This window comes from Lolium rigidum, chromosome 5 (genome assembly GCF_022539505.1).
Source record: "Lolium rigidum isolate FL_2022 chromosome 5, APGP_CSIRO_Lrig_0.1, whole genome shotgun sequence".
Lineage (NCBI taxonomy): Eukaryota > Viridiplantae > Streptophyta > Magnoliopsida > Poales > Poaceae > Lolium > Lolium rigidum.
In genome coordinates, this window is record NC_061512.1 from 28,896,914 (window position 1) to 28,913,904 (window position 16,991).

Below are 16,991 nucleotides of genomic sequence, written 5' to 3' on the forward strand. Positions count from 1 at the left end.
CAAAATAGAATAAGTACCTCATACATTGTTGGTCAACACAAATATTAACATTCAGGGATGGCGTAAGTGAGACCAAGTCCGATGCACGAGAGATTGATATTTGTGCTATCTTACCAGGCTCACTTACGCCACCCCCAAGTGTACGGTGACCAAACATTTTAATCATCGGCATTTTGAAAATACCAAAGCAAATGGAATGACAAAATGGAATAAGTGCCTCATACATTGTTGGTCAACACAAATACTATGGTCAGAAACCATAGTTGCAGTATACACCGCAGTATACTTTGCAGAAGGGCCCCCTTTGCCCGGCCACCGTTCCGTGAACGGGTCCTTGATGACACAACAACGCCGATCTGCCTCTCCGGCGCAGAACCACGGCAGTCCCAGCCGCCTCCCTTGCGGCCACAAGGGAGGTGGCTTGGACTGGCGTGGTTCGGCACCGGAGAGACAGGTCGGCGTTGTTGTCTCGTCAAGGACTCGTTCACGGAACGACGGCCGGGGAAAGGGGGGCCCGTCTACAAAGTATATAGCGGCGTATAGGTGACCAAACATTCTAATCATCGGCACTAAAATGGAAGAAAGAGCCAAGTGGTATCTCAACTAGATATCATATGCCTCATACTTTGTTGGTCGAAAGAAATATTAACATACCGGGATGGGGTCAGTGAGGCTAGGTAGGATGCACAAGAGATTGATATTTGTGCCATCGCACCACGCTCACTGGCCCCACCCCAGAGTGTACAAGTGACCAAATAATTTAATCATCGGCACTAAAATGGAAGAAAGGCCAATGCAATTAAGAAGTAGCTAGTATGAACTAAATGGAATGCCTCATACTTTGTTGGTCGAAACAAATATTAACATCCAGGGATGGAGTAAGTGAGGCCAGGTAGGATGCACAAGATATTGATATTTGTGCCATCACACCAAGCCTCACTTGCTCCACCCCCGAGTGTACGAGTGATCTACCAACCATCTAATCATCGGCAAGTACAAAAACACCAACAAACCAGCAACCATGGTGACATAAGTCAAGATGCTCAAACACACATAGCATACATGGAGCAGATGCTCCAAAGGGATTATTCATCACTTGGTATATAGACCAAGTGATGCTGGCAAAAGAGAGGCTACCAAGAACCAAGTAAATCCAGTAAGTGATAGATATGCCTAAACAAGCAACAACACATAGCATATCCCAAGCTAACCGGATGAGACAAGTCTTGGTAGCCAACTCGAATCACCTAGCACCACCTAGCCTTTTAAAACCATCGAAACAGTCCTTTTTCTTCAAAGGATACCACGGTGGCATTCATTTACATGATCCCCTACTCGTGGATATCTCTATTTTCATCAAAGCCAACAAGAAATAGAATTTATCATTACTCAGCTTGAGTTCAAAACAAAGTCTGGGGTACCATAAGGGATTATTCATCACTTGGTAGTAACCAAGTGATGCTGGCAAGAGAGAGGCCAAGCCTGAGCTAGTCAATCCAGTAGAGATGGATATGCATAAGTAAGCAAGAACACATAGCCTATCCAAGTTAACCAGATAACACTACTAGGGAAAGGCCCATTGCCGGCGCACCTAAAACGCCCATTGCCGGCGCCCCACGAGCCCGCCGGTGCGAACGCGCCGGTGATAAATGGATACTGCCGGCGCACCAGGTAGTGCGCCGGCGATATGTCAGCTACTGCCGGCGCACCACCCAAGCTTCGCCGGCAAAGATATAATCCACCGGCGCACAATCAGGTGCGCCGGCAGTAGTGCTTCCAAGACTCGGCGCATGCCACGTGCGCCGGCAATGTGTCATTTAGGTGCGCCGGCAATTAATTCGAAAATTCTTTTTTCCAGCTTTTTTCCAGCATATTACAATACATATTTGACAGCAGTATATATTTACAATGCAGTTCATATTTATACAATATTACATGCAATATGAGAAGCACATAGAGAGCCAAGTTTCATTTCGGTATCAGTACACAAATACGCAAGTCTTGTTTCGGAATGTGTTGATTCATACAACACATGTGCATATGCAACACCGAACGACGAAGTTTCACAAAGTTAGAAGTCTTGGTACATAGTCGTCACAAGTATCGTCATACACCTCACAATGTAGGTCCTAACCTAAACTAGAATCACATAGAACATGACCAACATGGTCATGACCATCATCACGAAGGCCATGGTCTTCATCCGGTTCCTTCTCATGTCCCTCATCTCTCCCGCTAGATAACGGGCGTATCTTCCTTCCTCCTCCACCCTAGTGGGGTATCCCTTGTAGCTGTTGCCGCTGAAACGGTGCACCTGTCTCCGACAGTCCTCCCGGCCGTCGTAGACTCCAGGAACCCTCCCCTTGTACACGACATATGTCGTCGGCATCTCCATTCACAAGACAAGTAAAACGTTAGTACCAATGCAATGAACAAGTGCCAACTCAAATAAGAGACAAGTAGTATGAACTAAATAGCATGTGCCTCATACTTTGTTGGTCGAAATAAATAATAACATACAGGGATGGGGTCAGTGAGGCTAGGTAGGATGCACAATAGATTGATATTTGTGGCCATCACACCAAGCCTCACCGGCCCCACCCCGGAGTGTACAAGTGACCGAACATTTTAATCATCGGCCAATGCAATTAAGAAGTGCGAACTCAAATAGAAGACAAGTAGTACGAATTAAATAGCGTGCCTCATACTTTGTCGGTCGAAACAAATATTAACATCCGGGGATGGAGTCAGTGAGGCTAGGTAGGATGCACAATAGATTGATACTTGTGGCCGTCGCACCAAGGCTCACTGGCTCCACCCCCGAGTGTACGATTGTCCGAACATTCTAATCATCGGCGAACTCCAAATACGAGGCAAGTAGTGGTCGAGTAAATGCAAATAATTATTAAGCTATGTACGCCATAATCTTGAAATATATAGCAAAGTAAATGAAACTACGGACACATGTTCACATGCACATTCATACAACTAAATAAAAGCAACTAGTCGATTCTATGGGAATATATAGCAATTATTACAAGTACGGAAGTTCAAGGACATATCGTTCAAGCTTTAGCAAGTGTTCCCGTCGTAGGATCAGGTTGTACGCCTAGGGGGAATGGACGGCAGCCCTCAAGCGAGTTGAACGGCCTCTCATCACGCGACATCTCCAAGCGGAGGTCTATCTCGTCATTAGGTGGTAGACCATAGCCGTAGAAGAACTCGCCAGACCTATTGTTGACATCATGCAGGATTATCGTGCAAATGAACTGCTGGATGCGACCCCAGTTCTTTCTAATCTCTCTATCAGGGACATCCGCCATGTTTGCAAACCTGTTTCTGAGATTATCTGGCAGCAACATGTCATCTACGTACTTTATGTACTCCTGCATCTGAAGGATGGCGTACCACGCGTCCATCCTATTGTCGGGCGTCGACTGCCTGAGGCAGGGGAAGTTGGTTGTGCGGGTTAAGACGAAGCCTCCTCGGGATTTCCTCTCTACTTTGAGGGGCTCGCCTTGTTGGCGAAGCCGGTGAGAGCATCATTGAGAAGGGCCCTGATGTGGGAGTAGTCTTTCTTGCGGTCCCTACCCGAGTCGAGATAGACCGCATGCGAGTGTTGCGGGTGCACGACGATGAGGGTGCGTAACTTGTCTCTGCGGAAAACACACGGATTAACCTTTGGAAATGCAAATGGAGATATAGGATAGAATGGTGATGGGGGACTAGCGAGTGATTACTTACTCGGGGAAGTAAGGGATGAGAATGGCGCCCTTCTTAATGTTCGCCAGCATGAAATCCTCGACCTACTGGGTGGCAATCGCGCGATCCCCAGGGTTGCAGATGATGCTCTCCCGCATATAGAAGGGGTCCATGATCGCGATGGTTGGCGTCCCCTCCTTAACAATCTGGGAAGACATGCTAAGAGCAACTAGGCGAACCACACTAAAGTGGAGCGCTTGCATGCGATAGATGCTGAAGATGTCGTTGAACCGGATGAAGCACAAGTCCGCGGGGTACTTCTCGACGAAGTTCATGCCGCTTGGCACCTTCGCCACGAAGAGAGGGTAACCAGGATCTTTTGATTTGAGAAGAAGGTTCTCCACATGCAAGACAGTCTCATGCAAGCTCCTCATATCCGGGGTGAGTTTCTTCACGACATGCTCCGGCAGCATCGGCTGACCCAAGTGATGCAGAGGTCGCCAATTGTTTGGCAACTTGTCAAGGAGTGGGACCTTGTCCTTGGATTTGGCCGCCGCCTTGTCTTGGGCGTCCTTCTTATTTGCCCTCTTCCTCTTCTTGGGTTGTAGTGCTGGACCATCCATCGCCGTAGTGGCCGTAGCACGGAGTGTGTTTGGGCTCAACATATTTTTGACGGCGGCGGTGGCGACCTCCTCAGGATTTTCCTCCTCATCGACCGTTTCTTGAGAATCGAACAGCCTTCTTGGAGCACACATATTTCAAGCCCGGCGCATCCTCATGGACAACTTGTGAAGACGTAGGAATATCCCATTGGAAGTTGTCACGTTCATATTCCTCGGCCTCCGGCGCAGCTCGGCTCGTTGTGGTGGGGCGCCGACCTCCGGCGCAGCTGGCCGTTCGGTGGGGCGATGACCACGGGCGCCGCCGGGCTGTCGTGGAGGGACGCCGACATGTGGCGCCGCAAGGTGCTTGTCTTTGCTTGCCGTCGACCCCGAGTAGGTGTTGATTCGAATTAGGGTCTTCGGCCATAGCAGTACCCAACCCTTCAGTGAGGCCAGATTCAACGGGCTATCGTCATCGGCACCATGCGGTTGATTAGGAGGAAACAAATCCTCATAGCCCGGTAACGCCCGATCCACTTCAACCCGGTAAACGTCATCCGCCATATCTCGTGTGTGCCACTTCTTATCCAGGGGCCGAATGATGGACCCCTCGCGACGTCTTTGAGTTCGTCGTTTACTCTCATCAAAAAGGTGCATGGCGTCGAGAGCGCCTGCGAGAACATGTGTATGGCGTTAGAGAGAGGGCAGGGATGACGAAACTAATATATTAACTTGATGTACACATTAGTTAATTACCGTGAGGGCGTTGAGCTCGGCTAATGTCGACGGGCCAGCACATGCGGCGGCGGGCGTGCAAGTGATGGAGGGGCTGCTACCCGGCATGGACGGTGAATCCCTAGCACCAGCGACATTGCCGGCGGCCGGAGGAGTCTCCATTATAACATTGTCATTGCCGGCGGACGGCGGCACCATCGAGTTGCTGCCGTTGAAGCTAACCACTTGCATTTTCGTGGGGGCCTTGTTTGCCACCCTCATACCACGCTTGTAGAGCGTTGAAATCTGCTTGGACTCCAAGCGGCGACTTCAGCTTTGACTTCAGTGTACGAGTGTAGCTTTGAGTTGCGGTACCGGTTGCGGTACCAAACCAGCTTGGACCTGGGCTAGGATTGACTCCCTCATTTCCTCCGCCTCCCGCTGCTTCCTCTCATTACGCGCATTTTTATCGGCCGCGTACGACAAGCCATAGTGACCATGCTTGTAGCCCGTACCGGCGCCAGCCACACGGCCTCTATGCGGCCTTCTCGTCGGTGAATGCTCATTAACGATGTTTAGCGCCCGTACGAGAGGCTTGTCCCGTGCTACCCAGCCCGTCGACGCCCGGGACGAGGAGCCTTCGTCACCTTGGGAGGCTTGAGAAAGTCTTTGTCTTTCTTCTTCCTGCGGAAGAAACGCGAACCATTTAGAAATGTTGCTACTATTATATGAACGATACTTGATCTAATAAAACCGGTAAATTGCTTACCAGTTTTTTCTCCAACGCCAGGACCTTCCGGTCGTTCGTGAACCAAATTATGTCGGTTACGACCTTCGGGTCCGTGACAAGTTCCCCGGTTAGTTTCTTCTTATGGTACCGGGACCTGATGAATCTTCTTTCAAGCGGGTCCTTGTACTTGAGCCAGGGGTTCTCAATGCCGGCATTTACATACGCCTCGTCCTCCTTCGCCCAATAGGGCTCCTTTCCCTCGTACCCACGGCTCCCAAGGTTGTGGTTGCCGATGTTAAGCTCCCGCATTTCCTTCCCCCACAACTTGCGATTCTTGGTTGCTTCTAGCTCTTCATTGGCCACAAAAGCATCAAAGTCCGCCTGGGTGACATGCGGAAAGGCGGAGTGGACCTCTTCGAAACCTTTGCCCTCAGCAATCAGCTTCCGCATCATGTACTTATAGCTGCTGAGGTGTTTGGTGAACTTCAGGAGGGCTTGTGAGTTCACAATGTTGTTGGTTTGATGACCGGAGGCGTAGTCGCCTAGGAACTTGTATCGTGCGTGCAACCTCGCAATGAGCTGGGCTCGCAAAGGCGCTTTGCTCTCAGCTCGGAGGTCCGTCTCGTTGAGATTGACGACCTCTCGGAGGATACATGCCGCTTGGTTGCCGTACCCCTTGGCAACATCCTTAGGCTCCACCAAGCAAACCACCGGCGGGGTCCACCTCTGTGATCGTGTCTCCGCCGGTGCCGACCGTGTTTTGGCGCCTTGCCTTCCGCGGCCTCTTGGCTCCACTTGTCCCGGTGCCACTACTCCCGGCGGCGCCGCTAGGATCGTCGCCGCTTGTCTCGCCGCCACCCCGGCGGCGCCGGTTGCCTCATCGCCGCTAGGCTCGTAGGTACTACCCCCGGCGGCGGCGCTTGCCTCGTTGCCGCTCGGCTCGTCGGCACTACCCCCAGCGGCATCCTCCATCTCATGGTCCTCGTCGCCGCCAACACCAGCGGCCTCGGCATCCTCCTCCGTCCTAAAGAAGTGCCTATTGTAGTGCTCCTCTAACTCTTCTTGAGACGACATGGTGGCTTGCACTAATAGAAGATGAAAAAGAGTTAGAATTCACGGAAAAATTCGGCATGACCTTTGCTAAAAATTGGTCATGCCGAGTGCTAGAATTGCCGGAACGGAAATGAATCGACATTCCGGCACTCAATAGCAACTCAATCCCCGCAAATGTACGTAAATGCAAAAAGAAGACCATATACTTTAGCACCATTTCATTCTTGATCATTTAGTGTGGAGAGCAAGCACCATTGCATCAGCATGCACAGCACCATATACATCAGCATACACAAGCACCATATACATCAACATGCACTTAATCATTTCATATACATCATCATGCACTTAACATCGACAGGCACCATGCCAGTAGCATGCATTTCATTTTCAAACCAGAGAACAAATTCAGTAGCATGCATTTAACCAGAGACACAAAATCATTTTATATGCATACTGAATTCCTGACACAAAATCATTTCATAGCACTTACAGTAGCATAAAATAGCACTTGTTCTTACAGTAGCACCAGCTATGTTTAACAAGGTGTACATCGCTTGACGAAGCATCCATTTAAAACCAGAGAATGAACATAGCACTTGTTCTTTTTAAATGAACCAGAGAATGAACATATCACTTGTTCTTTTTAAATAAAGTAAACCTACTACTAGTGAATAAATGTGAGGTATGCCTAACCCTAACACTTGCTACTGGTAGCATTTGATGCTTAATTAGTTTTTATTTATTCAAAAAATAAGAAGCAAATACCAATGAATTTTCTTGCTACTGCTAGCATTCTTGGCAAGTAGGCATTTAAATGAAGAACCACTACTCGCTAGCATTCTTGGCTAACCCTAACACTTGGCTAACCCTAACCCTAGCATTCTTGGCTAACCCTAACCCTAACATTTAAATGTATGCCTAACCCTAACACTTGCTACTGCTAGCATTCTTGGCAGTAGGCATTTAAATGAAGAACCACTATCGCATATATAGCAGCAGTGAGTAACCGCCGCTATAAGTGGAATTAAAGTGGAATTAAAGTGACATTCCTTCACCTTGTACATGCACTGGCCAATTAACTAAACAAAATCAATTTTCATTTTAGCTACTGCAAGTAAAATCAATTTTGAGCCAAACCTCTATTTCATTTTCTTTTTTTGGCAGTAGGTAATGATGCATTTTCATTTTGAACCAAATTAATTTACAACCAGTGAGCATGCATGAGCATTTTGAACTAAACAATTGAGCATTTTTAACCAGTAGCAATTTATGGCAGCATTTTTGCATTTCATTCTTGTTAGGAGCATGAGCATGAGCAAGCAATTTTGCATTTCATTCATATTATTAGCATGAGCATGCAACACCTACAGTGGTAGCAATTCATTTTGTATATCAGCATTTCATTCTTGTTATTAGCATGAACCAGAGAATGCATTTCATTAGGCATTTAAATGAACCAGAGAATGCATTCTTGCTATATATGAACCCTAAAAATTTAATAAACATGAATCAAGAATGGCTAAACCAGTAGTAGCATTTGCTACTGCCAACTAGTGTTCATTTCATTTAAATGAACCATGTACTGCTAGCAAATTTTATTAACTAAACCTACTAAATTATTTTAACTAGAGAACCATCATATTATTATGAACATACCTAAGAAACATGAACCTAGCTAGCTGCATTTCATCTAACCAGAGAGGCAAAAGAAAAGAAAAACATGAAAAGAAGCACTGAAAATCCCCATTTTTTGCTACTGCATTTCATCAATTAATTTCAAACCAGAGAATGAATTCATTGTAGTGCTCTCTCAAAATTTCAAACCATAGAATGAATATGAGTGCATTTCATCATTTGCTACTGCATTTCATCATTTGCTACTGCATTTCATCATTTAATTTCAAACCAGAAAATTTCAAATTCATGATTTTAGTGCTATTGGTCAGTATGATGGTTGGTATTGGAAAAGCCTGGTTGCTGTTTGTTCATTCTGTATGAACCCTAACATTGAAAAAGCAATGGGGGCAGAGGGGGATTGGGGGCAGAGGGGGATTGGGGGCACAGGGGGTGGACCTACCTGACTACCAGCAGGGGTCGACGGCGGCGGCTAGCGGCAGGTACGGGTCTCTCCTGCTCCTGCTCCTCCTCTCTGTGGCGGCTGGCGAGCGGCGGATCCGACGGCGGCGGTGGATCCGACAGCGGCGGCGGCTCCTCCTCGACCTGATCCGACAGCGGCGGCGGCGGCTCCTCCTCGACAGCGGAGGCAGGTGGTGGGGGGCTGGTGGAGGTGGATGGTGGTGGACAGAGGCTGGTGCAGAACGGCGGGTGGCGGCGCTGGCGGGTGGTCGTCGTCGTCGGTACGGGGAAGAATGATGTGAGGAAGAGAGGAAGAGAGAGATAGCACGCGCAGCGGTTAAGTCCCAGGTATAGCTGGGCTCACCTTATTGCCGGCGCACCACATGTTTGGTTCGCCGGGGACAACTATACCCCCGGCGAACCAAACACGTGGTGCGCCGGCAATAAGGTGAGCCCAGCTATACCTGGGACTTGTCCCCCAGCCTGGCTGGCCATTTCTTTTTATTCTTTTCTTTATTTCTTTTCACTTTCTTTTTTTTTATTCTTTTCTTTATTTCTTTTCACTTTCTTTTATGTTTCTTTTCTTTTCCCACAAATCCTATACTATTTTATTTCCTTCTCTTTTCAAGATAATAACCAAGCAATATGAGTTTATGCATTACAAAAAATATGAGTTATATACATGCATGCATAAAATATTGACCAACACAATATTAATTAGTCATACATAAAATATTGGCCATGACAATATGAGTAGTTATGAATTACACAAAATATGAGTTATACATTGCAAATAAAGTTTTACATCATCGATTGAGAAGAGTGTTTCGCTTTCTTCTTGCTTTTCTTGCTCGTCGTTGAATAATTTAGCCCCGTGTCGTGACTTCTTCTTTTGAAGGGTCGACCCGACCTCGGTAGCGTGGTCCTGCTTCTTCTTGTGGTGTATGTTGTGTCTTCGTCCTCGGATTCTTCCATCATTGGGTCTCCGACTTGTCCTTCGAAGTCTTCCTCGTTGGCGACTCCATCCATTCCGACGATGGTCCTCTTGCCTCTCCTCACGATAACACGGCTAGGCCTGGATGGGTCGGTTATGAAGAAGCATTGGTGCACGTGTTCCGCCGCACCCATGGCTCATTCTCGCGCGGTGGCGTTCGTGGACTTTGATTTGTTGGCTTCGGGTAGAAACATGGTGGTGAAATACCGGTCTTCTTTCTCGACGCTCTTAGCCCATCTGATACGGAACATCGGCACTTTCTCCCCAGCGTAGCTAAGCTCCCAGATTTCCTCGATTCTTCCGTAGTATCTAGTCTTTACGTCACCCGTCCAGGAATCCATCGTTACCCCTGAGTTCTGGTAAACACTGTTCTTATCTTTTTCTTCCGTGTAGAATGTGTACCCGTTGATATCGTACGCTTGGTAAGTCATGATGTTGGGCGCGGGGCCATGTGACAAGGCCAATACTAGTTTATCCTTGTCAGAATCCATTGGTGGGGGATTAGCATCAATGTGGTCTTTGAACCAGCGCGCGAAAGAGGAGTTGTGCTCTCTCGTATATTTCTGCTTCCGTCATCATCGGCTTGCCACCGTTCTCTATCATGGTTTTGTGCTCTTTCAACCAAGGATCGATCAAGTCAATGTGTTGTAGCGCTACTAAGTTGGCCCCGTCAAAGTCGGAACTCCGACCGGACATGTGCACGTGCAGTTCCTTCCTTCCATTTTTGTGGCCTACTCCCTCGAACTCCGCAGAGGTGCTTGTTTTGAGGCAAACCAACAGGGTCCTCGATGTCTAGATAATTCGTGCGTAAAGAGATGCACTCTTCGGTGAGCCAGCCCCGTACGATGCTTCCATCCGGATGTGACCTGTTACGAACGTATCCTTTAATGACCCCATTCATTCTTTCAAACGGCATCATGTTGTGTAAGAATGCCGGCCCTAGATCGACGATATCATCCATGATATGGACCAACAGATGGACCATCACGTCAAAGAATGTAGGCGGGAAGTACATCTCCATCTCACATAGGATCACCACGATCTCTTCCTGGAGCCTTGCGAGTTTCTTCACGCTTATCGACTTCCGAGTTATGACGTCGAAGAAGTTACGGAGCCCGATCAGCGTTGCATGGACATGGTCATCCATTATACCTCGGATTGCAACCGGAAGAATCTGCGTCATCATCACGTGACAGTCATGAGACTTCATGCCGCTGAAGTTTCGTTTCTTGGGGTCCATGTATCCGCTTATTAGCCCGGAGTAACCGAAGGGCACTCGACTCCTACAAGGCAATTGAAAAATTGATCGACCTCGGCCGGACTAAAAGTGAAGCAGAGGGGGGACAAGAATAGTCCGGCTGCTTAATCCTTTTGCACTTCTGACCGCCGTCCGCCTCCTCCTCCGATCGTCCCTCTTGGGCCGGCGGGATCTGAAGCTCTTCCCTGATGCCCAAAACTTTCAGGTCCTGTCTTGCTTTCGGCCCATCTTTGGTCCGGTCCGGCATGTTGAGAAGAGTGCCAAGCAAGCTCTCGCACACGTTCTTTGTAATATGCATGATATCAAGGCAGTGAGGTGTATCGAGAATTTTCCAGTACGGCAAGTCCCAAAACACGGACCTCCTTTTCCATACACCAATGAGCGGCGTCGTTTCCTTTTTCTTCTTCTTCTCTCCAGGCTTTTGACGAATCTTTCCCGGCGCAGGGCACTCCTTCCAACCTTTCAGCAATGTATCGATCTCTTCGCCGCTCTTCTTACGTGGAGGTCCTCGGGTTCATTTGTACCATCGAACGGATCTCCACGCTTTCTCCACGGGTCAGTTTTCCGTAGCCACCTTCGATGCCCCATGTAAACTCGTTTTCGAAGAGCCATCCTTACCAAGCTGCAAAAACATCGTCTCTTCCATGCACCCGACACATGCCTTGTGTCCATGGCACACCCGGCACGAAATGTAACCGTATCCGAGGTAGTCCTGCACCGTCGTGATCAACGCGGCTCTCAAAGGGAAATATTCTTCCGCGACGGCGTCCCATGTATCTACCCCTTCCTCCGCCCACAACGTTTCAAGCTCCTCCTTTAATAGTTCGAGATACATGTTGATATCGTTTCCTGGCTGTGTCGGCCCTTGAATTAGCATACTCATCCGTATGTACTTCCTCTTCATGCACAGCCTGGGCGGGAGGTTGTAGATCCATACAAACACGGGCCATGTGCTATGTGTGCTGCTCTGGTTTCCGAACGGATTGAATCCGTCCGTGCTCGCACCCAACCTCGATGTTTCGGGATCTGCCCCAAAACTTCCGAATTCATTGTCTAATGCTTTCCACCGGCTTGCATCCGAAGGGTGCGTCAGCACCGGGTGCTCAATCCGCTCTTTATCATTCAACACCGCCCCTTTCTTTCTGCGTGCCGCCGCATGAGCTTTGCTTCCTTGCGGTCCGCGTAGAACCGTTGAAGCCGGGGGCGAGCGGGAAGTACCACACAACTTTCCGAGGAGCTTTCTTCTTCCCTTTCTTGTACCGTTCAGCTTCACACACAGGACATTTGGTCTTGTCCATGTGCTCCTTGCGATACATGATACGGTCGTTGATGCAGGCGTGATACTTTTCGTGGGGTAAGTCGAGAGGGCACGTGATTCTCTTGGCCTCGGCTAGACTACCAGGACACGTGTTCCCGGCAGGAAGGAGATCTTTCACGTATTCCAGGATGTCGTCGACGCTTGTGTCCGTCCATCCGTGTTTCGCCTTCATCTCGCAGCACATCGAGAGCTACTCTCAAGCGAGACTCCCCCAACCCGCGACCTGAGTCGTACAACGGAGTATTCGAGTCTATCTCGAGTTGCTCAAGCTTTGATTTCCGCTTGGCGCCTTTCGTCTTTTCGAGAAGCAGCATCTTGAAGATGAGGGTCCCGCACGACCGAAGCTAGCGGCACCTCTTCGTCGTCGTCAAGGTTATTGTCGTCGTCAAGGTTATTGTCGTCGTCAAGGTTATCGTCATGTGCGACAAACTCTTCATCGTCATCAGTATCATGATGCCCTCCTTCTTGCCGGCCATTTTTACCACCTGCCGCCGTCGCCCCATTGACCTCCGCGCCATCATCACTCATCCATTGAGTGTGTCCATGCATGAAACCATTAGTGAGCAGGTGCCCCTGCAATTTGCCTGAATACGGGTCAAACCATTTCCCTCGTTTGCATCTCCGGCACGGACACAATACCTCCGTGCGGTTATTTTCATACATGTCGATGATCGCGTGTTTCAGATATCTCATCACGATGCTTTCACTCATCTCGATAACCATTATCGCTCGCATGGTAAGATTACATAATTCATTAGAACCATGCATCCATCGGTAGTTTTCACGGAAAATTTCGGCATGACCTTCCTACACGGTAGGACATAGGAGCGCCGTAAATGTGCCGAAACGGAAACTTGAAGAATCAACATTTCGGCGCAACGTTGGCAACTCATTTTCAACGCCAACACACACACAAGCACAAGCACAACATATATATATGCCACATACGAGAGCTTTTCTTCAAATGTCCAACATACACCGATTTCATTCCTTAATTTGTTCATTAATCACCTATTTGTTTGATATATTCGTCGATAAGATCGAGACGACGCGCCGCGACAATGGCGTATGGAAGCCGACTTTCTAGATCTAGATCTAGATTGAGCGGTCAATGCGGGATAGTAGATCTAGATCTACATAGGGGGATGTGGGAGATGCATGTAGGAAGGGAAGATTTGCTCAAAAAATATGATTTTGTTTGGTCAAATTGGTGAAATTGGGGATAGAAATGGGCAAAAATGAGCTGGGTTGGGAGAAGGCTCGGGTTTGTGTGGAGGAGTGGAGTGGTAGTAGTGGGGGAGTGGTTGTTGAGCTGAAATAAGTGCCCAGGTTACCGCCGGCGCACCCCGTGCTAGTGCGCCGGCAGCACATACCCTTTCGGCTATATCACCCCGGGCCGGGCCCAAGAATCATTGCCGGCGCACCGGCCCAGGGGTGCGCCGGCAATAGCAAATTTTCCACCGGCGCACCACTGGGCCGGTGCGCCGGCAATGATTCTTGGGCCTGGCCCGAATCGGCCGGGGCCATGCCAGGAAATAGCGCCGGCGAGTCTTTCCCCGAGGTGCGCCGGCAGTAGTGCTTCATCGCCGGCGCGGCTGAAAAGTGGTGCGCCGGCAATCCTTTCCACCGGCGCATGTCCAAGGTGGTGCGCCGGCACCACTTGCCTCCACCTATAGGCTTTTCCCTAGTAGTGTAAAACCAACCTTGACAGCCAACTTAATAACCTAGCATCACCTAGTCTTTTAAACCATCAGAAACTTCCCATTTTCTTCAAAGGATACCACAGTGGCATTCATTTACATGATCCCCTACTGTGGATATCTCTATTTTCATCAAAGCCAACAAGAAATAGAAATTTATCATTACTCAGTTGAGTTCAAAACAAAGCCGGGGTACCATAAGGGATTATTCATCACTTGGTAGTAACCAAGTGATGTCGGCAAGAGAGAGGCCAAGCCCGAGCTAGTCAATCCAATGAGAGATGGATATGCATAAGTAAGCAAGAACACATAGCCTATCCAAGTTAACCAGATAAAACCAACCTTGACAGCCAACTTAATAACCTAGCATCACCTAGTCTTTGAAACCATCAGAAACTTCCCATTTTCTTCAAAGGATACCACAGTGGCATTCATTTACATGATTCCCTAATGTGAATATCTCTATTTTAGTATCTCGTTCTTATCCAAGTTTTTGCCTCAGCCTTTGCATCATTGGCTGAGCCAAGACATCAAGCATCCGGCCAGGGAGCATTCTTTCTTTTTAGGGAACTATATGAACTATATGCACATGATCCAATAAGCATCCCCACTAATCGTAGCATTATAAGCATAGTAGCATACCATAAGCTCACAACAATCCACCAAGTAAATCTTCACAAGGATACCACAAGTAGCATAGTAGCATACCATAAGCTCACAAGAATCCATCATTTTCTTCACAAGGATACCACAAGTAGCATACCATAGTAGCATTTAATGCATTTAAATGAACCAAGTAGCATCAAAACCAACCAAATGTCCAACTAGCAAGCAATACCAAGTGAGCAAGTCTTCATTACCTTGTACAAAGTTCGGACATGGATTTATTTCCAACAAAGGATGGAAATCAAATTAACATCATTGAATTAAATTGAATCATTACCATCACATGGTTCATCAATAACAATTAGGGGCAATGCATCCAGAGCAACAGCAGCAATGCATCCAGAGCAACAGCAGCAATGCATCCAGAACCACTACTGAGGTACATCAACCATGAGCAATGAGCCAGTAAGTAAATCACTAGCACATGATGATCATTTGACCATTTAGAGCATGGACACAAAAGCAATAGCAACAGTATAGTTCACCAGGAATGGTGAGAAGCTGCAAGAGCATGCATCTAGCTGCAGCAACAATGACAACAAGCTAGGATAGATAGAGCAACAGCAACAGCAGCCAGTACATCAACAGCAACAGCAGCACAACCAGAGCATGCATCTAGCTGTAGCAACAATGACATCCAGTAGCACATCAACAGCAACAACAGCTAGCACAGCAACAGCAACAGCAGCACAACCAGAGCAACACAAGCATTTCGTCGAGCACTTTGTGCTCGCGCGGGAGAGGAAGAGGGAGGGGAGGGGAGGGGAGGGGAGGGAGAGAGTTCACCGACGACAGGGGTGGAGGAGGAGGTTGACGACGACGGCAGCGGTGGAGGAGGAGGAGGACGTGGCGGCTCCTCCACCTTCACGTGATGGCGGCCCCTCCTCGCGGCGGCCCCTCCTCACTGTAGCGGCAGCTTGTGCTGCAGGTGGCGGGGATGGGAGGACCGTGGCGGCATGCGGCCATCGCGGAGGAAGGCGGCGGCGACGGCGATGGCGACGACCATGGCGACGCGCGGCGGATCGGAGGAGAGGGGAGAGGGGAGGAGAGAGGGGAGAGGGGAGAGGTGAACAGGCGGGGGAGGGCACGGGCGAGATGATATAAGTTACCTTAATTCTGTGGCGCACCCGAGCAGGTGTGCCACAGAATCAACTACTTCTGTGGCGCACCGAAGCACGTGCGCCACAGAAAGAGTTATTTCTGTGGCGCAGCACGCCATGTGCGCCACAGAATTACCTACACTAGTAATTGGTGGTGGCAGGATGTGGGCCCCACATAATTTCTGTGGCGCATGGTTCAGTAGTGCGCCACAAAATTAAGCTATTTCTGTGGCGCACCCAGCATGGTGCGCCACAAAATAATATTCTGTGGCGCATTTTGAGTGGTGCGCCACAGAACTTAGCTCCGCCTATAAGGGTTTTCCTACTAGTGCCGTGCGGCCCCGCATGGTGGCCGTGCGGTGCCCGCCGGGATGTCAAGGTTCCACATCTCGCCGCTGTTGAGCTTCCTACCGCCGCCCACCGGCCTCGCCACCGGCCACACGGTGAAGCTTGGTATATATGCCCACTTTTGAAGATTGTCTTGGAGAAAAAGTTACCGAGAAAGGGTGGCTCATGTGATAATGGCTAGCTGCGGGTATGCCGGAGGCTACCATGTGCCAAAGGGGTCCCAAGCTTGGTTTTTCATGTGTATATGTTCTAAACAAACCTAAAACAATGAAAAAGTACATTGGTGGAACCTCGCACGGAGAAATCTAGGGGGTTAGACCCGCCGGGGCACACATACCGCTGTTTTGGGGGGGGGGGGGAGAATGACCGCCGGAGCACCGGAATCCCACCAAATCTTGCATGTGGACCTATGATATGTGTGAAAGTGTGGTGGAAGGTTTAATGGTGTAAAAATATCTCCCCGGTGTGACCTTCCTCGCATTTGGGCGATAACACTTAGTAGTTTTTCCGAAGCGCGGATTGCTCCGAAACCCTGATATATGTGGGGGGGTGAAGATGGAGAGTACTTTTGTATTGCAAATAATATGGGTATATACACATTGTCTTAAGTAGCACTAATAAATACTCATCAAAAAGTAAAGCTAATTAAAAATTAAATATAAGTATTAGATGAAATAAAACAGAAAGAAAAACAAAGGAAATGTCATATGGCGCACGGCAAAGGAAA